At 39.9% G+C, this 26,782-nt stretch overlaps 1 protein-coding gene across 3 annotated transcripts in view; it reads left to right on the top strand.

Moving 5' to 3' along the window:
* Positions 1-26,782, top strand: part of strbp (spermatid perinuclear RNA binding protein) — an 86,481-nt gene that overhangs the window by 8,689 nt on the left and 51,010 nt on the right. For all 3 annotated transcript variants that reach the window (XM_084383303.1, XM_084383302.1, XM_084383304.1), the window contains exon 2: positions 22,581-22,686. The gene's annotated coding sequence lies outside the window, so the exon portion shown is untranslated. The remainder of the gene's footprint in view (positions 1-22,580; positions 22,687-26,782) is intronic.

Genomic DNA, 26,782 nt, shown 5'->3' with positions numbered 1-26,782 from the left:
CCCTCCCTCCCTCCCACACACGCACACACACACACACACACACACACACACACACACACACACACACACACACACACACACACACACACACACACACACCCCTCCCTCCCCTATCTGTGTCTTCTAATGTCCCAGCTCTGCTTACTGTGTCCAAAAGAGCTTAGATCAGGGAAACCATAGCTTGCCCTCATTCAGACTTCCTGGAAGATCGGGCTATTTATTCAAACCAAGCAGACCACGTTTAAAGTGTTTTAAACAGGTTGCCAGTTTGAACCCCGGGATGGTTTGACAAATTTGATTGAACCAAGACATTGACAAGGTACCATAGAGCAGGCATTTCCATCCATTTGCTTTAATAGTATATTGTATTATTTTATGATCGCTTGTGCATGCTTGTGATTTAATGCACTGTGATTTATCTTTAAAGAGTTAGAAAACCCATCAGCATGTTTTAACTTAGTCATAGCAAATTGCATTTGCAACAGTTTGTATAAAGCAAAAGGCGGTTTGTTCATGACAGTGTGATATGCCGTGTTTATGTGCTTCATCTGTCACCTCCATCTTTCATATTAATACATAAGACAGAGCAGATGAAGGGTTGATGGCTACCCTCTTTGTTAACAAACATGAAAATTACTGCCAACTCTTGTTTTTCCTTTTTTTAATGTCTGTTTGTGGTATTTGTTAGTGCCTTGAAAAACATGATCCAGCTCAATCTGCCTTAATCTGCGCTAAACACTGCATGGATTCATTTATTTTCAATCCAAAAAAGCACTTGTTTCCACAATGTGGACATGTGGAAGCCACCATAGCAATGCATATCCATTCATATCACAATAAAATAACAGAGAGAAGTATGACAAGCCAGTGACATGGTTCCACATGGTGAAATTCAACTGTAAAAAAGGCCCATCACATATGAATGTTGAAGCAGTTGGCATTCATATGTGACAATGTCCAATCACTTGTGAAAATGTCCACTTCACATGTGACATTTTCTTTTACATTGTGGAAATTATAATCCACATGTTTAAAAAAGCCAAACAAATATGACTGTATGTCGTTCACAAATGAGAATGCAAATATCTTATGTCGAAATGTTCATTCATATGTGAAAAAGTCAATCACTTGTGCAAAAGGTGCAAATGAAATTTTGGTAAGGGGATAGAGGCAGAGTTGAGGATTATCAAAAGGTAGCATAAAAATAGCTAGAGTCAGAATTTCTTCTGACTAACAACCAAATCATACATTTTGTGTGCGATTGTGCAGTAGAGAAGTGCTGAAATACAGCAGGCCTGGTCACTCACTGACCCTTACCTGAGTAAAACCAGCAGTCAGATCTTTCAGGGTTACACTCTAAAGAAATGACTGCGAGTGTGTCTCCATCAGACCGATTGAAAGCCTGTATTTGTGCCGCTTCGACAGGAAACGTGAGAAAGACCAATTTTGAGTCCTTTTGCATGAAAAGAATTCACTACACCTTAATTGCATCTCTGAAGAAATGAGGAAAAAATACACTTCACTTCAGCAATGACAGCAATTACCTCAATGATACTTTTGCTTTGCGTGTGTGCATACAGTATGTGTGCCTGTGAGCCATATTTTCTCTCTACTATGATGACCCACTGACCGGTGTTAGCAGATTAATTGCTGCTTTCATGTTAAGCTGTGGCGTATCACCCGTAATTGGTAATGGAGATTATCAGTGTGATGCTGTGTGGGTCCCTGTATATGTGTGTGTGCGTGGGGCATGTGAGATTTCTTTATCTGATTAGGAAGTTTATCTAATAAAGTAGGGTTTATGGGATTCTAGTGTCTCTCCCCTGCACACACACACTAGCGGCCATTAGTGAAAGAGGATCGCAAACAGAATGCATGCTATTGACAAAATCATATTGGAAGTATTTCAATGTCTTTGCCTTTGTCTTTGACTGCTGAGATAAACTACGAATTGTGACAGATTGTATCCTTTTAATGGGGTAAAAAACAGTATTGTACAGCGTATACAGTATCACTGACAGTTAACTGATAAAACGTTGTGCTAGCAAGACTGGAATGTGTATATATATAACTTCATAACGCGCAGAATGTAGAATATTAATGTACAGTAGGTGGACAAACTTGTGTCCTACGCCTCAATGCTACTGAGGTGTATCCACCCGCGTTTGTTGTGCTTGCTAAGAGGACTGGGATAAAAAGCAGTGGATGCAACAGAGCAGCACACACTCACACATACGTACATGCCTGTGAGCAGACACAGCGCTTGCAGAGAAGCTTCATCATATTTCTCCTGAGATCTTTTGGAGGCACATCATCGTCTCACTTCAGCACACACATCAGAGTCTGGCTGACTTGCGTAGCCACCACTCAGCCAGCTGCCTTTGTGCGTGCGTGTGTGTGTGTGTGTGTGTGTGTGTGTGTGTGTGTGTGTGTGTGTGTGTGTGTGTGTGTGTGTGTTGTGTGTGTGTGTGTGTGTGTGTGTGTGTGTGTGTGTGTGTGTGTGTGTGTGTGTGTTTCTTTGAAAGGAAAACTGAGGGCATGAGAGCGAGAGATGTGTGCAAAAATGTTTGTGTCTTTGCTTGTGTGCATCTATATGGTTTTGCTTGAATTAATAAGCTGCCTCACTTCCTGTTGGTTCCATCTCTATCAGATGTTTTTCATCGTTGCTGGTTTATTGCATTCAGCTATGTTTTGTGCGACACAAAACAGATTCAAAGAGGGAATGTCCTCTGTTTCATGTTAATAAAAACCATGTATCTGTCTTCAGTTCATCTATCATGTAATTTTCAATATTTGACATGGACTGTATCATATACACAATGTGTTTGTGAGTATACATATGGCATTTGCTACATTTGTGACAATACTACTGCAAGTGTAATATGGAAAAGTGAAATGTTGAAAAGAAAAGAACAACCACAATTTTGTATGAAAATCTGACCTGACTCAGGCTGAAAGGTGCAATATGTTAAGAATTTTGGTTTGAACATTCAAAAGTTGACTAAAATTATCCTCAGAATGCAAAGGAATAATAATTTTGACGTTGTGACATCTATGTTGTGTTGCAAAGCATGTTTAGCATGCTAACCAGCTAGCCCCGGCCTGTCCCGGTCCACAGCTCCTGTGCTAGTGGCGAAAGGCCAACACGACCCAATCCTCCGAGCTCCCTGTCCTGACTGCTACTGTAGCTGCACGGCTGACTGAGCTGAGGCAACGACAACGACAATTGGCAACAGTAAGCAGTTACTGTGGTGATATTCTGCCCCCTATTTGTTTTCAGTATGAATTCAACAGGTGGCCAATTCTTAAATGTTGAATCTTTTTGAAAGTTTTTTATTCACATGACCTTCTTGTGATCTTCCACACTCTCCGACTCTCTCCCGGAAATTACTGTATAGCAACAGGCTACCAGACGAAAAGTGACTTTCTCTGGGTTTAAACATTGTTGGAAACATTTGGGATAATCTTAGTATACAACTCAACAAAATGTATAGCATAGGTTTAGTCAATTTTAGATATCTAAAAGCATAAATGTTACATAATATATCTTTCAATGTATTTCAGATCGTTGTTCAGTCATGACATGCTGTCATTTATGCATTTAGCCCACTCATTTAAACCTAATGTAAGTTAGTGGCTTGCCACATTTCCATGTAGCAACAATGCACCAGTGGATGTTTCTCAAATATTTTGCACTCCGCTGTGGGTTTTATGTGTAGGTGGGGAGAGAGAGAGCTGGATGATAACAAAATACATAATAAAGATAGTATTGAGGTAAAAAGAGCTTTGTATAGTGTTTTTAGAACGCTGTAAAGCATTTACTACACTCCACACCAACTTTGTTCTGTGAACCTTACCCAGGCCGCTGTGGGATGCACCTTTTTATATTGGAAATGTTATCCGGTCCAACTCACTAGCTTCTCATCGTCAGCTCGTTAGAGCTATAGTCCGACAGCTCCCACACAGCTCTCTCCAAACAGCCTCTCTTGCCAGCCCAAAACACAGAAAAACAGTTGAAACCAGGCAGGCAGGGTGCACCTGTGATTGGACACTGACTTGACCGACAGTTGTAACTCATCAAGAGTTCAATTTAGAGAGTTAAACTGACATAGATGTGTCACCAAAGTTATGATATAGCAAACGACATTAGGCTCTATGGTGCCATCAGCTTGGCAGTGACACTATCTACTTGCAGTATAGCTTCCAGGCTGAGTGAGTGTGGGCATGACATTGTGTTTATCAAGTGGGCACCTTCCTTCACAAATGACTCACTGAGTTAGAGACACGACGACACCTCAAGGAGGCTGAACAGTGTCTGCCAGCGTCCCTGTAACACCCCCTTCTGTTCCCAATCGCAGCAGACCCAGTCACATCGCACTGAAATCATGTCATGATCTCGGTATAGCAGGAACTCCTCTTGCAGGAAGTTGCAAAAGCCTGAGAGCTCTGATAGTAAAGGCTCAGTCACCTCTGTTAGAGCAGTAGCTCAGTGTGTGGAACAAGCAGTCGGGCTCTGCTGAGAGGACCAAGCTGTGCCTCAGCTCATTAGTGATAAAAAGAGGTCTGATATGTCGCTGGGGGCCTTTATTCAGTAAATTTAAAATGAAATCTTAAACAGCAGCCAGTAGAGGAGGGGTGATATGATTTGGTGCTGCAGTTTCAATGAGCAGCAAGTGGGAAAGATAACAATACAAAGACCATGATAGTGACTCATACCCTTTAATCAAAGAGTAGTATGTCTTGTATTCCTTTATAATCTATTGACGCTGCTTGTGGAAAAGGAGCTGTTCACTCCCTAAAGTCAGATAACACACTGTGTTGAGTTTACAAAAAGACGTTTCAAAGCAGAGAAAATGATCCTCTGAGTATTTGTATCCTGTGAGAAGAGCGGCTTTTTTTTTTTTTTATCAAGAGTGATGTAATGATATACTGTGAGTTGTAATATGTTTTCTAACTCATAACATGGACTATTTGATCAAAACGTGCATTTAATGGGTGCTGAGACTTGTCTGCAACTGTTCTCGTTGCTGAGGATGATGTGTGTTGTGCAACTTTGATTTGATCCGCCATACTCCTGAGAACTTTGCTGAATATTGGATTTAGTTAGGGATGTTTGCTCTCCATGGTGCTGAAATTTTCAGATTTATTCAGAAGTTAGTAATGATTGTGTTTGATTGAACTGCTTTTGTGCTTGTCAGATCTTTTATTATTTAGGTATTATAACCGGTGCTGTTTCATGGAATGGTTGGCTGTCCTGTCGTATTGATCCACATGTTCAATTTGTGGGAAGCGTTTTTTTTTTGTTTGTTTGTTTTATTTGTAGTGTGTAGTCCTGGATCCACTTCTGTAGCATCAGGCTTTTTTTTCCATATGGCTCAGAACGTTAATTGGGGCATTTTTTTCATACTGCTTAGGACTACTTTTGAATACATGTTGATTTCATGTCTTAAACCATGACTTATTTGCAAGTCTCCTGGCTTTTGTTAGGAAGTTTGAATATTCAACAGCATTAGTGATAATTTATTGTACCACTTTGTTGATTTCTCAATTGACAATTGACTTAAAAAAAATATGCTGTTTCGGATTCAATTTTTTCAATTTCTTTTTAAAAATTTGGAGGCAATGCAAGTAACGGTACAGATGAGCTGGGAATTATTTTTGTTTTGTTTTGTTTATTAGCCTATTGATATTTGGGATGATGATATTTTTGGGCCGTGTAAATGAAAGATGGGCATTTCATTCTAATTTGCTTCCAGTCTGAGTAAAGGATTTTTATTTTTGATCAGAAGAGAAAAATCTTCATTCATTGATTTTCCACGACTGAATAAACAAAGTGACATCAAAGGACAACACAATTTCATACTGTTTTACTTTGTTTATATTTGAAGGACCCTTCTAAGGAGCCGCCTTTCTCACTTCATACAGCATTCTCATTTCCCTCTAAGGACAACTTGTTTATTCAGCTTTGGAAATGTTTCAAATATTACAGTTTTTATTATTACCTGATAAATATTATTGAGTTTGAATTTCTTTCCAAAACTACATAGCACACCTTTAACTGCATTTACTGAAGTGCCACAAACTCAGACTCAAACTCAGAGTTGGTTTGCATAAATATGCAAAATATTGAGCGATGCAGATGGAGGCTGTAGTTAATTGGGAATCCATTCCTGGTTTTATTTCTGTTGATATGCACCGCTATCTGCAATACTTAATGTCACTTAATGATGACGAGAAGATGCAGACCGCAAAGAGAGATGCAGAAAACAACTTTCAGGCCACGTCAGGGGAAAAAGCAAAATATCACACTGTGTGGAAATGGATTGTCTGAGCATCTTCCCTTCACTGGCAGAGCTGTGTGCCCCTCAGACCGAGGGAAACATCTCCTTTGAGACCCATTTCGGGATGCCAAAAAGCAAGGCGTGTTACCGCTGACTGCAATAGACCGACCCAAACAACCAGCATACTCCAGAGGCGAGTTGTTTTCCTAAATGAAATTAAAGGTGCATGAAAAAGAGATCAGCCCGGGCACACTGACTTAGCAGGTGCATGCTGTGTTTATCCTGCCTTAGCGAAGATAGTCAATATTTTTCCTACACCTCTTTTCCTGGACCAGAATCTTGATCAAATCTTAATCGACGTTAGGTTAAGAAATCTGGACAAATTTGCTGTAATAAGAGAGGGAGGTAAAGGGAAAGCAGTCCTCTGTATTGGCACAGGGGTACAGAGCAGAGGGTGACGGGGTCTGCCTCTTTTTGCAGGAGATCTCACTTGTATGGTCTTTTGGGACAGACTGCTGCATTCTGATGTGGATTTTTTGTATGTGGCATCACTCTAGTGTATTATTCATATACATCCTGCTTTCAGCCCTTATCTTTGGCAGATGGTCAAAGAGGAGAGGGCCCGATGATGATGTTGTGAGATGTTTTTTTTCTTTATAATTTTGTTTTAGAATGTTAATTGATGTTGGAGATATTACATAGTTATATCAATTATTCTCATCCCTCTGCATTATTCATGGAAATTTGATGTCGACAACACTGATTAGTGACCTTTTGCTTGTTCTCCATTTAATGAGTGGCACTACCTTTTGCCAGCTGTGCTGTGTGTTTTTTGGTGATATTGGCAGTTCAAAAGTCTGTGTTGGCATCGTATAAGTGGTACCTTGCCAGGTCTTCCAGATGATTTTGTGCCTGTGTACTTGCTGCTGCACTAGCTTTTGTATGTCCAAATGGCCATGTTAGTCTCATGTTATAGTTTGGTTATTTTTATTTACCTTTATAGCCATGCAACAGTCAATTAAATTGTTGAACATAATTATTGCAGCCGTGAAGATTGAATTTGATTCGCACACTTACACAAATTAACTACAGCTGGTCAGAGGACTCTGGGGAAGGAACTTGTTTTCTTCTGAAGGTTGCAGTTACACAGCAGCCAGCAGGTTAATAACTTATTATAGTTAATTTGTTAAATTTAGCCAGGCACAACAACACACATAGATGCAGCCGATGTTTCTATTTCTATACATGTGTTATGTTCTCTGCAACATATATAAATGTCACAGTTACTATAAATGCATGGAAGTTCCTGTTTCCGTTTCTTGGAAGGGTAACAGTATTGCCTCCTGTGCAATGTACACCTCATTTCAAAACATGCGGTCACTTCAGCAGTGCTGAATAGAGCTGTTATCACGGAGGACAGAATTGCATTTCCTCGCTGTGCGTAGTTCTAGTCAGACTTCAGACTTTATCTCTCGATTATGTGTCGGCTGTACTCTAATCTGTGTCTATTTGTAAGCCGTTTCAGGTTCTGTAAACACGCACAAACACAGGTCTGTAGGTGCAATGTCAGAGTTGGTGGTTTCAGGAAGGTGTGATTAATTATGTAAGTGAGATGATTCTTTAAGAGCAAAGTCTCAGTAAAGAGGGAAGACTTGAGGTTCACAGGCTTCTTGGTCAGTCATTAAATAGCTTTATTGTTTTAATGCTTATGGACTTTAAGCTTCTGTGTTAGTGGATTGTAAACAATACACAGGAATGTTTTTGTCAGAAACAGGCAGAAGAAGTTTTGCTAAGTTGATGTTGGTTTAATCAACTGTAGTTGTTGAAATGAAATGTAATAGATACGCATAAAACTCTATGTTCTGTACTTGTGGGATGAAGCTTGTGTTATGGAGCTGTGGTTGCAGTAGAGTTACACCGAATTGTCATGGACACGCTCTCATAGTAAACAGCATCTTGCACTAGCTCACACACAATTAAGTCTTTTTTCATGATGTTGTTTCAATGTGAACTCATCTCATTCATCACAAATGCAGGTGTGATGCTTTCATATTTTATTTATAACAGCACTTTCACTATCATTAGTTTGGAGGCCTCAGTGCCACTATCCATCAAAATTTTAAGATGTATGAAGTGCTTTCCAAATAAGTGTATGAATCAAAATAAATGACTTATTTTCAGACACTTTTCTACTCATGCACAAAACAGGCCTCGTAGTGCTTTCTCTCAGTGACCCTAAGCAGTTTTTGCTGTCAAAGATCTACTGTAGCAACACAGTAGTGCAGTGTTTCTTCAACTCAAGGCCCCCACATGACAAGGATAATATTATGTTTTATATTTATAAGGCTCAACTCGAGTTACTCTTTGGGCCCTGGCTTTAAAAGACTGCAGTGTGCCACTGCACCTTTAAGATATATGGGAGGTATTTAACCTTAAAGCTGTTCTTATGTGTAAACACCAATACAGTAGGGGGCTTAAATGCAAAAACTTGGAAGCCTGGAGGACTGCTGCAGTGCATTACATATGCTGTAGTCAGCTCAGGCTATTTCTGTTACTTGTAGTCAGCCAGCCAAGAAGCAGCCCTGCCCATTTCGGACCAGCCCTGCAGGTTAATCCATTGAGGCCTTGAGTCCTTAATCATTATAAGCTCTGGACTAATTTTAGGTAAATTTAGCTTTATCCGGACCCCTGCATGTCTGTTTTCATAATGGAGATCGGTTAATCTACATATAGTTAACAAGAAAGATTATGAATTAACAGAAGTAAAAGGAACGAAGAGGTGAAGGTTAGCTCAATTATTCTGGAGTACACCTTCACTGAGAAATTATTTGCATACTCCTAACCTCTGCCAAAGGAATTGACATGTTCTGACTATTTGAGTTAAAGAGCAAATACACAGGTTGGAAATCCCCCAGTGGAAGCGCTCCTGTATTCATTTGTCTTCTAGATGTATTGCTCTTGATAACACACACACACCTGGCGCAATGTGTACAGTAGTCTGATAAATAGTGTGCAAAATAGTTAGTATGCTTACGGCATTCTTCATCAATAAAGATTTTAATTACCGCTCAGAATTGCTGACTAGTGCACATTGCATGGTTTATGGGCTACCCTTATAGCTGTGGTGTTGACTGAGGCAACAGTAAAAACCCAGAAACATAGCAGTTATTTGGTGCATGGGATTACATTTCATAGATCAAAAACTGTGAGAGGGAAGGCTTCACGGTGTCTTTGTAATTTAGAGTCCATCTGAAAATAGCTGGAATATCTAATAGCATTTAAAATGGTTGTTTTTTTCCAGTTATGTAAACAAATAATCCTTGATCCTCGGATCTTTAACCCACAGTAGATGCATAGGCATTGGAGAGAAGCAGCAGCTCAGTAGGTAGAATGGAGCGTGTAAGTGTAAAGATGCCCACATATACCTAAACTAGTGATCCACATAGATGTAATATACTATGATACACAGGTGCGTGGCCTGAGATCAACTCAGTCACCGAGTACAATCGAGTAAATGTTTGTTTCTGTAAAACCACAGATAAGTTAAAGCTTTACATTTCTTTATGTTGCAACTTTTCAGTTTAAATCTTTTCTCGTCACAACACTGAGCTAATGCCCTGGTTAGGTTTAGGCACAAAAACCACTTAGTAATGGTAAGAGATGACCCAAGTTCCCATGAACAATATCTGGTTTTAGTCGTCACAAACATGGCTGGAAATGTCCCACGGTTGCCTTAAAAACACCTGGTTTTGTTGCCACAAACATGGCTGGAGATGTTCCAACTTCCCATAAAAAAATAAATGGTTCTAGTCGCCACATTCACAGCAGGAAATATCCATCATTTTCAGAAACATTTACTGCCATTACTGTGTCGCGGCTGCTGAGATATAAGTAGCGTGGATTTTATGGATGGAATGGGATAAAGTCTAGACCAAAAATAGACAAGGTGCTGAAAAACTAAAGAAAATGTGAATGGAGATAATGCATAAATAATGAGAATTAACAAAATGTCCAAAAGGAAAGAGCAGAGACCAAGAAAAAAAATGGCTGACATGAAATGTGAACAGCAGTGTGTGACCAAAGACCATGATCAAAATAATGAGTAACTTGACAACAATATAGCTGTAATTAAATTTATAAATTAACCAAATTAAAATCAAATTAAACCATGATTTTATAGCCCCATTATATTGCTAGATGATGTTTTAAGGGGTGCAATATCACATTAACTAGTAATTATTAAATGGTAAGCAATTTAGGGCTGATTTTGTGCCACTGATAATACAGACTGCAATATAATAACTTGAGTTAATACACTCTTCTTATTTTTACAAGGTTATCAGTCGGCTCCACCATTATTATCCTTGGTTCAAGATGTGTCACATTGCTTAACTGATGGGTAATTAAATGCTGCATTATTAATACATTAACTGGCATTGTATTACACACCAATTCCCTTCCATCCGTTTAGTGGGATGTGCTAGAAATGTGTATTTACAGTGAGAGAAAAGAGAGACAACGAAAGCGACTGAGAGATCAGGGTTAATTGCAAGAGAGGAACTCGGGAGCAGAATGTGAGAGATGCAAGCAAGAGTATGTGATGAGGTCGAGGCTGTGTTTATTAGCAGAGGAAGGAGAGGATGAGAGTGCAAACAAAGGAGCTACAGACGGAGGACGGGGGGAGATGAAAAGATGTGGGAGGGTGGGACAAACTATTAGAGGGATGGTTGGATGGATAGATGGATGCGCAAATACATGAAATGGACGTGCACAGAGAGCCTTAACAGCCTAAGGTGAAGCAAGAGGCTGACTTCTGCTTCGCACTGATACCACAGACTGAAATGATGCGATACCTCTCCCTCTCTCTCTCCTCTCCCCGTCTCTCTCACTGTGGGAATTCTCTGACCCAGTTTGCTCCTCCACCAGGCAGCAGCAGAGTTATTTTTACATATTAACAGGAGACAATACTTTGTCCTCTGCTCGTCCTCCCCTCATCTGTATGCTTCCTTCTGCTCTTCTCCTCCCCCATCTTAGCTGTTTCCATCCTTTCCACTTGTACCATCCCATGCTTCTACCCCCCCCTTTCTATATTTGTCTCCACTGGCTTTGATCCTCTGTCTTCCTTTCGGGATGTAAATGTTCATCAACTCCCTGATTTGTTTGGTACAAGATGGCTGGCTTGATGGTTTGATATTATTATAATACGTTGAGCTATTATGCATGTAAACTAAAGCAAAACCTAAATAATTGTTTTAAACTGTTATTTCAAGATCTCTACACCTGATTCTGGCGACCCCTGTGGACAAAAGCAGAATGAGCACCAATGCCGCCTGTCACAAAGATCTGGCTAGCACATACATTTGTTATGGAAGTGATTTGTAAGAAGGAGACAATGTATGTTTATTACGATATTCATTTTTTAAACAGCTGTTGATTAGGTAATGCATCTATTTGTGGGTATGAAAGATCAATAACTATGATGACGATTCTGAAACTACACCTTACCATTCATACACTTACAGCAAACAGATTTGGTGGCTTGGTAATAGTCAGTTTCTACTAATTTTATGTCTTCATTACAATAAGCCAACAGCAAGATATTGCTCAGTTGCAAGGCCAGCATAAAGTGTTTAATTAAATAAATCAGTGGTCCTGCTGCCATCCCACCAGACTACAGAGCAGCTTTTTTCCTCAGGCTGTGAGACTTCTCAAGTCATCCTCAGCACTCTGCCTAAAAAACTAGATTTAATTTCATTTCATTTATTTTACAATTATTTTTATTTTATTTTGTAGTCCTTCAGCTACGCCAATGAACCTGAAGTTTTTTATCTTACATCACTTGTTCACTCACTGACCTTTTCCTTTGTATTAAACACTTCACTAGCTTTATAGTTCTATAATTTAAAAATGCTGTGATGCATTGCATTGTGGGATTGTTAGCTGAAAGAATGCTACTTTTTTCAGTCCATTGTGGAAATTTTTCATAGTACTACTGCATAAAGTTCACACTTTACACATGAGTAAATGTAAAGCACTATACGTATAGTGAATAAGGAGTGATTTCAGACACAGCCAAAGTGTCAGTCCCATCCATACATTATGTAGATGATATAAACACGGCAATAGAGAAAGTGATGAAATGATGTCAGATTGGTGCAAAATGTAAAAAGTAAGAAAAACAGAGCCCATCTGTAGTTCTCTAGGCCTCTGATGTATCACAAGAGATCACAGTATAATGCTTTATGCTGCTGAATTGATTATCACTTCTTTTAATTCAGAGAGGCAAGATGGTATGGTTTTCACATATATACATTCTGAGTCCTCTCCTCTCCTCTCCTCTCCTCTCCTCTCCTCTCCTCTCCTCTCCTCTCTTCTCCTCCCCTCTCCAGAGAGTGGTTGCAGGTGTAGACAGGTCATCTATTCGCCTCCTAATGATGATGGATGGCAGGACTGCAGAGAGCGAGAACAGAGAGAAAAGTGGAGCGATGCAGGGGGATAAAGAAATAGCAGAGTATGAGAAGACTGTGTTTATATTTGTCTGCTGGCGGGCAGATGGTTGTAGTTTTAGTGATATGTTGATCCTCAAGTGTTTATATCATTCTTGTCATCTACCTGATAGCAAACAAACACATACACATGCATACACCTGTGTGGTGTGCATGCAAGGTGACATCTGGTGTAGTGCATTGAGACACACACATCTGAGGAGACACATGTATCTTAAACATGCACACACACATGCACACATGCAGTTCCATCTCTGTTAGTCTTGACTTTTCCTCTCTCTCTCTCTCTCTCTCTCTCTCTCTCTCTCTCTCTCTCTCTCTCTCTCTCTCTCTCTCTCACACTCACACACACACACACACACACACACACACCTACACACGCACACACACACACACATTTTCTGCCCATCACTAGTGATAGCTTCACAAACAGGGCTTTGCTCTGTCGGCCACCACAGTCCAGTGTTTTTTCCTGTCTTTGCTAGCATTACAAGAAAGCGGTTAATATGAATGAACAAAGACAGAAAAGATTGACAACAGAAGACTATCAGATTAAAAAACAAACACAAGTCCAAAGACCTCACACAGGGAGCACTGTTTGGATCTCTGGGAATCGTGGTCCAAACACACACCTGTGATTACCGTTAATCGCCATAGGTGCCACCAGAGAGAACAAAACAGAGATTTTTTAGATCGTTACCTTCAGAAGCTAGTACCTCGAAGTCTAGGTTATAGTTTTTTGTTACAGAAATGTGTTTGTACCAGCCAGCCTCAAAAATGGTCAAGTGCTGAAAGCTGGCATCAAATTTCTCTTCAAATTAGTAGTCTTCTTCACTTATACTTTGATCAGATAATGCCTGATTTCAATCAAAATATTGAGTAAAGCCACTGTGCCTAGATGCTGCACATTCACAAAGTTTATATTTCTTGTAGTAAGGTATCAAAAAACCCTTTTTCGTCCATTGTTTTCAGTTTATCTAATTGATCAATTGACTCTTCGTCTCGACACTTATTAAGGAGTATCCTAATGTATCCATTTCTCATCAAACATTTCTGTCGTAGCTGATACTGAAGAATGCTTTTTTGATATGTGGACAAAAAGGGAGCACAGCCCATAGTCTGCCCCCACAATAGAAGCCAAGCTCTGGCTCTTTAGACATAATGTCAGTGCTGAATGGGAAGACACATGTGGGGTCGCAAGCAATCACATCCACCACACTACAGTTATTTTCTGCCAGAACTCCCTTCTCTCAGCCATCTCACCTCTCCGCTATCTCACACCTTCCTGTCTCAGAAGTCCGATAGGAGTGTGAATGTAAGGTTGACAGATAGGAAGTGTTAAGACCCCATCTGGTGGGGTTATAACACTGCACACACATGCACACACAGACACAGTGGTAAAGTCTCACCCTTCCTAAAGTACTGACAAGGAGGCAGGCTGTAGCTATGGCAACCTAGAGAGAAGGGAAGTGATTGGGCAAGGATTGGATTTGTTAAGAGCTACTGTATGAAGCCTAGGGCGAGACTTAGTCACTCTTTCTCATTTGGTGCATGTGTGCTCGTGTGTGTGTTGATACAAGAGTGGGTGAGAGGAGCACAAGGAGTCAAGACATCCTTTGCTTATTCCCCTTCCTGTCTGACTGTCTGCCTTTTTCATGTTCTGTTTGAGCGCCCTGTCAGTTGTCAGGCTGATGTGATAGATCTGGGCTGAGCACAGCATCTACTTACTGCGCCATGGTCTATAAACCTGGAAAAAAGACTGTGAATTGCATCCATTGGTTGCATGCCTAATTGAATGAAATGAAACTCTTCACAGGGGAGATACAAAAAGTGGCCGCAGGGTAACTGTAGCATAAAATAGGCCATATAAATCCAATGGTTCACTGAATGAGAGGCATATGTTCGTATTTTGCCTTTAGAGGAGGTTTATTACACTCTGTCCTGTCTTATTATTTATCAATCACATAGATTTATGCTTAAATGGCTGAAACAGTTCATTGATTATCAAACTAGAATAGAACTCTGTAAGGTGAATACCTCCACCAAGGCCCAACAGTCCTCTTCATCCACATCAGATTGTATACCCATAGATACCAGCTACCTAAATGCGGCTGATTTTTTTCATCAAGGTCCATGTATTATTCCCTGAGAAATTGTTGAAAATATTGTATCTCACAATGTTAAAGAAAGTGAGAAAAAGTTACAGGATCCATCCCTTTATGCAGATCCAAAAGTGAATGTGGTCTATTCTGGTTTGAGACCAATCCTCCATCCAAGATTGGTGGAAATACGTTCAGTAGTTTTTGTGTAATCCTGTTGTCAGTCACACAGGTGAAAACATAACCTCCTTGGCTGAGGTAATTTTCAATCAATCCAGTAATCGATCAACTGTTTCAGCTCGAGATTAACACTATACTTGAATAGAGGATTCCACGTCTTCTTTAGCACATTAAACTCTTCTCATTATTTTAATTTTGACAGATACAAAACAACCTGTCGGATATAATTACAGCTTGGAAAAATAATGATACAGTATTGTTCTGCATCGCACAGCCCTGCTTTCAATATGCTTCTGTCAGCCAGTACTTGGTTATTCAGGTAACATCATGACGTGAAATGCTTACTGTCAAAACCGAACACATCAGAATGTCTTTGGAGCTGTTTTCCATGTTCTTCCCTTGGTGTGTCGGCTCTTATTGGCAGTTCCCTACAGGAAGTTAAACCTCCTACGCTGTGTTAGTGTCAAAGGCACTTTGCACTGTCTATAGGGTCCTGTGTGTATGTGAGTGTATATGTGTGTTCTGCTGCAGAATGGGTTAGTGTTAAACATTTCAGCCCCTGTTCAGTGGTGGATGTCGAGTAATTTGTGAGTAGTGTGATTTTAGGGACCCACGCCTCGACACACAAGTGTGCCCCACAAACCAGCACCAATTTCTGCAGCTGTATGGATAACATAGAGGGGCTCTTTGGTCATGTTTGAAACAGAGCTGTCTTTGTAGATGTCAGATCACAACCAACGACTGCAGCACACTCTGTGTGTGTGTGTGTGTGTGTGTGTGTGTGTGTGTGTGTGTGTGTGTGTGTGTGTGTGTGTGTGTGTGTGTGTGTGTGTGTGTGTGTGTGTGTGTGTGTGTGTAGACTTTGTGCATAAATCTATGTGTGAATTAGTGTGTGGTTCAGAACAGTGTTTGCGTTCAGCTGTTATTAAAGCCCGCAGCTTTGCTTACATGTAAACTAAACTCTAAAATAATTTAGATGGCTGTCTATGTACCTTAAGGAAAATGTTAGCAAAGCAAATTTGTTGCACAACAGTTTTGCTTAGTATAGTTGCCTTTATCTTTTTTTTTTTTTTTTTTTTTTAACTTCCTTCTCACAGAACAAAGTGGGGAGGAACCCTTTGATCAATACTGGAAAGATACAATGCTGAAAAAGCATTACACCGCCATCCTCTCAAAATTAAAATCGTTCTTTTTCTAATTGGGCTTTGTGCCTTCAGAGAATTTTGAGTTTCTGTTTCAAACCTCAACATAAAAGCTAAGTGTGTCCTTTCAGTTTTCATAGAAATACTCTGAAATGTTTCTTGCATCAAACCTGCAGTATAGCCGAATCATTTTAAGCCTAGAATAGATAAGTGGTTTATTCTCAAACTGAAAATTTGTGATTCATCTGGTCACTAGATCATTTCTCTTGCAAGAGAGCACTATTTGATTTCACTGAGCACTTGCTCCTGGGAATAGAGACAAGCAGTCAGCAGTAAACTGCTCTTCAATGGCTGCATCTCTATGAGCTTAAATTGCTTTTATTGTTAAGTGGAAGGAGACAGAGCAATCCTCTCTGACCCACAAGAATTGGGAACAACAGGCTGGACCTGGAAACTCCCTGGTACCTCTCACTCTCTCTTCACTTGTGTGAAACTTCCCTCCCATGTTGCTTCTCCTAACCTCATGTTCTGTCACTGTGCATTAGGCTTGTATCTGCATCTCTTGTTTGACTGGTATTTCCAGCTGTTTCACTCATCCACATGTTCATATTGTCTTCACCTGACAACCGCCATCCACACCACAGCCGCAACCCATCTCACCCTCACCCTCTAGTTGTTTCCTGATTGAAATTCCCAAAGCCAAGGCTAAGTCTGTGGAGATCTATAGGCCAGCCTGCCGAATACAGAGAGGAAATATAGAAACAGAACCAATTCCAGGACCTTGTGTGTGTGTGTGTGTGTGTGTGTGTGTGTGTGTGTGTGTGTGTGTGTGTGTGTGTGTGTGTGTGTGTGTGTGTGTGTGTGTGTGTGTGTAATGCATGTGCATGTCCACAGGTGTGCTTTGCGGGTTAAGAGAGCGATTTGTTCCTCTTAGGTTAGCAGTTCTCTATGTGCTGCAATCTTTGTGGTTGTGCTCCTGTGTATGCTTTTTGAATTGTCTGGTAACCTGCACCTCAGGCTAGAAGATGCACTCTTAACTTACACACACTCACACACATACACACAGACACACACATACTGTACATACGCCCACTGGTCTCTGAATTAATTCAGAAAATTGTTCTTTATGTTTTTCAAACGCATACAAATCAAGAAGCGTGTAAGCAAAAGCATCACCGTAATGAAAACGATTCACAATGGAGATTATCTGGATTAGGATTACATGTCATATTTTTAAATTGAGAATGAGTTTAGGGATACTCTCTCACATCATAATTACTATAAGAGTGTATGAATATTAAAAAGGGATTGTCATTTTAATTTTATTTCACAAATCGAATAGCGAAACAAATTTAGAATTAAATGGAATGGTCTATTATATTTTTATGAGTGCTTCACAGGGGGATCAGCTAAATGTGCTTCCCATGACATGTCAATCTCACTTAGGCTCAAAAAGATAAAGAAAATCTCAGTGTCCACACTATTAATAAAATGAGTAATAAAAAGTCTAAATAAGCGGCATTTCCTGATACCATGATACTAAAGCCTGGATTACAGTTCAAAACTAATAACTTCTGTTTTGGTACGTATTATGAAAATGCATATCGTAAATGTTTATCTTTAGAGCTGACAGTGGTGATGATATTACATTAATACAGTATGAGCCATAACCTTTGGGGCAGGAGTGAGAACTAAGGGAAACCAATATACATACATTGAAAATGAAAATCTTGGTTTCCATTCTTTGCTACTTTCGCTCCACTGCATTTATTTGAAAACATTTTTTACTAGTTACTTCATAGATTCAGGTTATTCAGCATTGATAGGGTATTACTCCTGATATGTAAGCAGTCGGATTGAGAGTGAGACCAAGAGAAAGAAACAGGATGCTGCATCATTTTAAATTGATTTAGTCTATCTGCAGTTGGATGCAAAAAACATCGATATTGATCTTCTGAAAATGTTGATTATCGGCCGAGATAAACGCCAGGCCGATATTTGGTCTAACCTTAATGTCAACCTAATGTGAACACAGCAATCGAAATCACAATCGTGATAAAACAAACAGGCTGAGATCACCAAGAAAGGGTGGTCTGCTTCTAAGCTTACGCAGGTGCAGTTTATTTGTGGTGTGAAAGCAAGCGGACCAACCACAGGATTTTGTTTTGATGCATATGTGATTTTAGCATGATTTCAAAAGCTCAACTACCAATCAATCCATCTGCTATTTGTGAAATCTGTTCGGGAAGCAATCTTGTAATTGTAATATACATAATATGCATGTCAGTGTAGGTATATTTCCTGATTAATAGGTCAAAAGATATTAAACCTGCTGTCCTTGTATCCAACTACCTACTACATTGTCAGCTCATTTAGTCCATTAAGAAGTGTGCGACAGCCCTGAATCATTAGGCTACAAGACGCCTCCTTTTTGTCCTGTCTCTCCGTTAGTCATTATGCACAACACAAGGCTGATTTGCAGTCTATTAATACTAATAATGCTAATAATCGGTTATTTCTTTTCTGAGCTCTTTGTGACACAAAAGAACATAAATCTACACATCACGGCTGCATAAACTTCCTTTCAGTCTGTGTGACGTCATGTTTCCTCCTCTTGTTTCATTTTGTAAAATGCTAGTGTGAACAGGAACAGGACCTATCTGTATTTTTTCTTGCTCCTGACCATATTAACATAAGTTGAGGATACAACCTGACATATTCTTTCTTTAGAAGATTTGAAAATCATTTAAAAGTTCCTATTTGCTTTAAACACCAAACTCTGTTTTGTGTTCGCACTTAATTAAGTGGCGATGAAAAGCTTCCTGTTGAGATTGACTCATACAGCTTTAGTCAAGGAGACGGATGGAGAGCGCTCTGCCCTTTGTCATCAAGCAGCGGGATCTCATGCAGCGTGCAGACTAGAAAGCACAACCTTGACCTTGGTAGATGCACAGATGCAGAGACAAGATAAGCAAACAGCATTTTGTTGTGTTCTTGTAGATTTTGTTTATTTTTTGTGTGTTTTTAATTAGATTTCTTGTCTGATTAAAAATGACAATCAGTGACACCGGCAATCTGTCACTTACAAGCAGAATTTCTCGCAGGTTGTGTTTTCTGTACTGAGTCAGGTTCTCCTACCATCTACTGTAGCATAAAATGATGTCTTTGTTTATGCTTCGCTGCACTATCGCTTCTCAGTTTGACACCTAGCTTCTTGTTTCTCACTATCAGTAATGGTTTCCAAATGAGATGTGAAGGATTGGCAAATTAAATAATGCTGTCGACTAAAGGTTTATTTTTCTCTCTCATGAGCACTCCACTGAGAACACGTGTCAGTCACTGGAGACCATTATCTGACAGTACATCTCCATTAACCCCTGTAGAAGTACTCAGCCATAGAGGGAAGAAATATAGTTATGTGATTATGTGTGATATGATGTTTTCATATTTTCCACCTTTAAACTGACTCACCACACCAGTTAGAGATGTAAAAATGATTTACAAGCCTAATCTTTACCTCTGCCTAACATCTGCCTGATTTTCTTTGAAAAAATGGCCACATAGAGACTACAGTGTACCTATAGATATAATAATAACATCTTGCAGTTTAATGTGGTTTTATAGTTTTTGTTTCTGATTCATGTGTATTGATTTTGGTGCACATTTTGTAATATTTGTTGGTATTAAACTATAAATACTAGAACAGATTACCGACTAACATCTTTAAATGATGATCAATCTTCTGCCTGAGCAATTGATTTTGCACCGACTGTCCGTCTGCTCTTTTTAATGCGCTTGTATTTGCACTTTTTGCTGTGTATGTTTTTTTTTGGTCTGCACTCAAGGAAAACGCAGGCTGTACGTCCTGCTTAACTTCTTGCTCAGCTTTTCAAGGTCTCAGATTTGTATCCTGCACCAGTCGTAGCTTTGAGTCACTGTTCAGACACAATATGCTGAATCGTGTATTCTTGTTTCTTGTGCAACACATTTGCTTTCAACAAAAATAAGACAAACGTCAACAACTTTTACAACTCTCACCAACCTCAATTTTTTATGCTCAACCCCTCCTGTCCCATTTTGTTTGCCAGCTGTCCAGTGTTTTCTAAACAAAAAAAAAATGGTGCAACGAAGTTTAGAGTATTGGTGACAGTCGAGATATTACTCAAATACATGAAAATAAATATAAAGTTAACAAGTGTGGCCCAAGTATTTTAAGTAATTAGATTTATTTTGTCTTGATGAGGTTGTAAAGGTTTTGTTGAAAATGCATTTTCAAGTTTTACTGGAAGATCGTGTGTGTTTGTGCCTGTACCAGTGTACTTGTAAGTCTGATGTGTGTATGTGTGTATGTGTGTGTGCGCGTGCATGTGCACATGCACATGTCAGAGTTGTCAATAGACCTGCAATCACAAAGCAGCTGGAAACCAGTTTGGCTTGCAGTACTACAACATTACATTCATTACACTAACCAACACCCTTGTCAGTTATGCTCTATTATCCAAGGTGTGAACGCCTCAAACCACACAAAGCAAATACTGTACATTTGTTTAACTTTGATTTTCTGTGACTGTGTCTCATCCAGTTTGTCAGGATCAACACTGTCAGACTTTCCTACACAGGGAGGGACGTGAATATCACCTAGTGTCTCAGAGGGTAGTATTTTATGCACTGTGATACACTGTATTTTAAATGGTCTGTTTGGATTATTGCTGTTTTACAAAAGAAAAGTGGATTTCTACTTCCTGGTAGTCCAGCAATCAGGGTTGTTCTTATTGATTTACAATAAATTAAACTCACTGAAAACCACAACCTAAGCATACTAATATTAAGAAAGTAATATGAGAGAAATGACAAAACTGTGCTTTAAGATTCAGCAATCTTGTAATGATGTTGTGTTCAAGAAGTTTATGGAAGCACACAAGTTCAGAAAAGTTGTCCGAGGCACTGACAGCTCTGAACTATCGATGCTGTTCAATCCTGTAAAAATTGGGAGAATGATCTTTTTTCACTCTTGATAAAAGATCTTTCTATTTCTTCCTGACGTCTTCAACTGTCTGCGGTCTACCAACGCATTCATTATTGATTGGTGGTGATCGTTTTTCATGCTAATAGCTTTCGTTTGTTTGTGTGGGTGTTGTTTAATTTAGCTGTAAGCACATCTCTATGCTCTATGTGGAGCTCGATAAGTTTTCTTAGTTCCCTATCAGTAAAATTTACTTTCCATATCCGTATCTTCCATTGCATGTCTATGGGGAGAAGTGAGAGTGTGCTTTGGATGTCTGTTGCTTCTATTACTACTACTGACTATTCTATCTAGTGTGCGGACTCGTATACTAATTTTGCAGTGGATTCACAAACCCAACACTTATTGTAGTTTTGTTTCACAGTAAAGTCTCCAATGATTATGACAATGTCAGGAAAAGGAGGTTTTAATTGAGGACCAACAAAAAAGTTGTAAGCTACGTTTGAATATCAACTTTTTGGTTGAAAAATCAGTTTATACAAGGTAGTTAGGTGCTTATTATTGTGTGGTTGGGTTTGGATTTAAGCTTTGAGAAGTCCCTAATGTTGGAAGGGTTCAGCAGACCAGCTAATAGGCAGTTTTCATCAAAGTCAAGCATGTCTTCGAGGGATAAACTACAACATTCTCTGAAAATCTTACAGACACAAAGTTATATGTTTCAGTCTCTGTAATTCGCTGGCATGGGAAGTAAATGTGGAAATGGAATTGACATTGCGTGCACTGATTATGGAGTGACACGTGCAAATGGGAAGGGAGGACTCACTTCCTCTCAATTTTTCTGGTCAGTAAGTGTTTGTACGCTTCCACAGACAGTTTTCAGTTCACTTCAGCATCTCTCCCTTCTTACTATTTCTACTTTTACTCTTCTCCTTTATCCTTGCTTCCTTTCCAACATATTTTTCATCTTTTTCGGAGTCCTAGTTCCCCAGGCTACGTCCCCTTTGCTCGCAGCAGCTCCCCACTGCTTTTTCTGGGGATGATGATGAGGAAGGGGAGGAGAAAGTAGTACAACAATGAGGATATGCTGTGCGCATAAGTGAATCAGTCATACTTCAATGCCAAATAATTACTCTTATCGCTCAGAGATTAGAGATGCGCTTGTCTAATGCCTTTCAACCAGTCTCTTTCCCTCTTTCTCTCTCTTGCCTTCTTATTAGATAGCAGGGGTGTGTGTTTGTGTGTGCATGCATACACTGTGTTTATGTGATCACATGTCTTTATTTGCGCATAAGTTTTCACTCCTCCCTTTGATGTCGGCTGGAAAGTGTGTGACTTCAGTCAAGCTGAACATGATCCTTTAAGTGCTTTTGTGCCGATGTTAGCTGACCTTTGAACCTTTGTCCTCTCAGGTGGTGAACCCTGCCAGCTCTGACGCCGTGACTCCAGACAGACACAGTGGCTGACCGACGCTGAAAAAGAAGAGGGCAGATAAAAAGATAGGGAGGACAGAGGGAGGTGAGTGAATCCATTCTTATCTCTCTGTCTGAATATCTCTGTAGTATCTTAAACTCTGTCTGCGCTCAGTGCTTGGAGGGCTGTTGCAGGATCCCTGGCTTATTGTGTGCAGAGTGTCCCTATCATCCAGAAGAGGTTGGCTCACACCCCTGCTGAGCCCAAGACTGTGTGTATTTGTCTGCATGAGCGCAGTGTGTTTGTTATGTATTTTCCATTAGAGTTAGAAGCCAATGGTTTTCACTTCAAACTGTTGGGAATTCTTCGCTACTTTGTGCACAATTTTCCCAAGAAAAACATCAAACTCCTTTTGTCCAACAACTTGGAGAGGAGACAAGTGTTTAGATCCATTTTCAGACATGTGTGTTGCGAGTACATGTCTACAAGAGCGGCGTTTATAGTCGAAAAATCATCACCAATCATTAATCATTAGTCATTTTCAACTGCAAGCATTTGCTGGTTCCAGCGTCTTAAATGTAAGGATTTGATATGATAAGTAAATGAAGAGCCTTTTGGTTTTGGACTGTTGATTTTATAGACTAAGCGATTCCTTGGCTAATTGTAAAAATAATCTGAACTTTTCTAATCCATGGAGGTCTCACTGTGGGTCAGACTTGGCTATGACCTGCCCCTCTGGGGGTGTCTTGTGGTGTCTGGCACCAGGGCATTGGCGACATATATTGTGAGTCCTGTGCTTTTTGAGGATGGGCCTCGGACATGTTGTGACACATCCGTGGGATCTTGGGGATTTTGAGACCATGTTGAAGTCTTGAGCTGTTTGTCACGTTCCTCATCCCATTCCCAAACAGTTCTTGCAGTGTGGCAGAGAACATTGTCCTGCTGGAGGGGCCACTGCCATTGGGGGAGTGCAGTTGGCCTGCAATGGTGTTTGGGTGGTTGATTTTTGTCAAGTGGCATCCCAGTGGTTTCCCAGCAAAACACTGAACTTGCAGTAATCAGTGTTATTTACTTCACCTGTCAGTGGTTTGAAAGTTGTGGCTCATTGATGTGTACCTGCTCACCTGTTTTCTCTACCCATCTGTGTATCTGAATAAGCAAAACCCCCACAGTAATTTTGCGGCCTCATCTTCAGTATTAATATTCATTGAAGATCCTTTGAGGTTTTGAGACATGTTTTTTGATCACCGTTGGTCAGGGGCTGTGGTCCAAGCGGTTGCAGAGTTCACTTACTGCTTTGGTAAACTGCCTACTTATATATGTAAAGTAGCTTTTATGCAATTCAGCCAGCGGCCTTCCCCACTATCATCTCAGTGGGAGTGTTGGGGTCTGCGTGTGTGTGTTTATGCGTAAATAATTGATTGCTGTAGAGGGTTTTAGTGGATCACTGGTGAGACTGAACCAAGCAGAAAAACGCTCCACTGCTCTGCTGCACAGTGTGCATCACTTAACTATACCATGTCCGCTGCTACACGGGGGGTTCTCTGTGCTGTCTAAGGATGACCTGTTAGTGGAAAGGTAATTTTGTTAGTGTTAGTGCTGCTGAAATAATTGGTTGATTAATCACAGAAAAATGCAAAGATTAATTGACAACAACTTCATTAAGATATTAATCATTAAAATCATTTTTCAAGCTAAAATACTACACAGTAGCAGGATTTACTGACTTTCTATGTTGTACATGTCTCCTTTTTAAAGATGTCGCTTTAAACTATGATGGGCACATTTCACATTTTTAAACATGCTTTAGACTAATTAATTACAGTTGAAACAATTAACCGAGTAGTTATCAATTTTTAAATAAAAAAATAAATAAAACATTTGCTTTGAGTCCTTTTTTAAAGTCCAACTTCTCTCATTTCATCTTCTCAAATGTGATTTTTTGTTTCTGGTTTCTTTACTCTTCTATAGCAGTAGACTGAATGTCTTCAACATTTAAGGAAGTCAAGTGGGGTTTTTGGAAACACTCCTTAGCTAAACAAGCTTAACAATGTTTTTTGGTTACTTCTGTCATGATGTTGGGATTTAAATAACATTTTTCCTTTTATTTTGTAAGGTTCATCATCCAGTGTGTCTTGTTGTGTAATTTCCTGTCTTTGTCTGTTTCCGTCCCTTATGATAGTTCTGATTAGTTTCACCTGCCCCTGATTAGCCTCCTGTTATTTCCCTCTTTCTGTTGTCAGTTTGTCTGTGTTTGCTCTGTGATTGTTTCATCTGCATTATTGCCTGTGTTCCCTGCGCTTTATTCAGTTTGTACTTGGTTTAGCTTTTGAATGTTTTGTATTTCCTTGGCTCTTGGTTTTTCCTTCTGCCTGTTTTCTTAGTTTTTGCCGCCTGCCTGTTCTTTGATATCAGCTTTTCTTTTAAAGCTTGCTTTTTGTTCCACCATTTGCCTGCTTGATGTCATTTGTGTCCATTTGTCCTGCAATCATAACCACTAACACTAAGAACTAGATAAAGATTGCAAACATGGCTCATATTCAGTACAATATGAATTGCTCACCTGGTGCAGAAAAGTTTTCTAGCTTCTGGGTTTACTTCCTCAATATGCAGCTAACTGAATAAGTGCAGTTGTGCTTCTCCCACTGGTTTTGTGTGATGAGGTTTTTTTTAATCACTTTTCTGGGCTTGAGGAATGTTTTACATAAAACCTCCATGAATAAAGAAACATAATAAAAAGTCATAATTGAATAATTGAGCTTGTTTGTAGTTCTAGATGTCCTGTCAACAGTTGTACAGACATCTCATTAATGATGGTGGTCTATAGGGAAAATATATTTTGAGCTGAAGGGAAGTTTTTTGTTTCAATACCGCGACTGGCCACTGGGCAAATTGTAAGCAAGACTGTTTGCACCGCCACATCCAGCTTTATAACACATTCATGGCTACCTCACATACTGCATACCTTGTTGTGTTTTTCCAACAAGAAATATTTTCCCATCTCCCCTCCTCCGCTCTACTTTTCTCTCTGTTTATGTCTTTATCCCACTCTGCCTTCCATCACTTAACATCTTTATTTCCTTCTGCCTCGCTGTGGCTTCTTCTTCCCTCATGTCATGCCTTCTCTCTTTCTTGCCCCTTAGCCGCCGCAGTGTCCTTGAGAAAGCAGTGACTTTGCCGGTGAGCGCAGCAGAGCGCATCACTCTCTTTCTCTCTCTCTCTCTCTGTTGCTCTCTTTTGCTCACACGCTGTCTCACTGACACTCACTCAACCCCCCAAACACACACACACACACACACACACACACACACTTGATAGGTCCATGGCAACACTGTTAAGCAGAACCAGCCCTTACAAGTCTTTTTCCTTGGGTGCCCATAAATAATTCATCAGAAGTAACATTGGCTGTACTTTATGCAAATATTGACAAACCTATTGCGGAGAAAAATTGAGACAGTCGTATCCTGTGTTGAGCCCAATTTCTGCTCGCTTACTGTTTCCAGAAACACATAGTAAATCATCAACAAACTGCTGATACAAGCAAAAGTGTCTCAAAGTCACAGCACAAGAACGTCCCTAAGATCACTTGTTCGGAAGGACGTAAAAGGGATTAACATAGTTATTAGTTGATAGATCATTTTTCTTTAATAAGGCTTTTGGCTGCTTGTCAGTCAGGCACAGTGTCCCTTTAAAAGACAAACAATAATTTTCAGTTTCAGTTATACTCACTTCCATCCTGAGACATCCATGTGAACTGGATTAAAGTGCACGCATTCAATTACTCTTCCTCAAGGTTTATTACCGAATTCTGACAAATTGCTTTCAGGTGATACCGTAGCTAGCCTGCCAGCACGGAAACACGATCCACCTGTGCCCTCCTCCTCATTAAAGGTGCCCTCCACTAATCTTGGATCATGACAGCCCATTGTCGCAGTTTTCCGTAGCTTTTGAAATATAGATAGGGTCTGATTGTCTGATTGTAAGATGAGATGTTATAGTCTCTCCATGCCGTTTGTTCTCGTTGGTCTCTGTTTTCCATTAGACTTCATAGAGTGTCTATTGGGTAGCTCCTTTTTCCTGCCGCCTTACGTGCTTTCTGTTGGAGATCAAGTATCTTGTGGTTACTTAGCTGCTGTGCTATATATGGTAGATGTGCTTTTATTAATGTATCTTGATGGTTTAGCATAGATAAGTCAGGTTG

The sequence above is a fragment of the Pagrus pagrus genome (genome assembly GCF_965226575.1).
Source record: "Pagrus pagrus genome assembly, chromosome: 19".
Lineage (NCBI taxonomy): Eukaryota > Metazoa > Chordata > Actinopteri > Spariformes > Sparidae > Pagrus > Pagrus pagrus.
The sequence above is the reverse complement of the archived record's forward strand: the minus strand, read 5'-3'. Positions and strand labels throughout refer to the sequence as shown.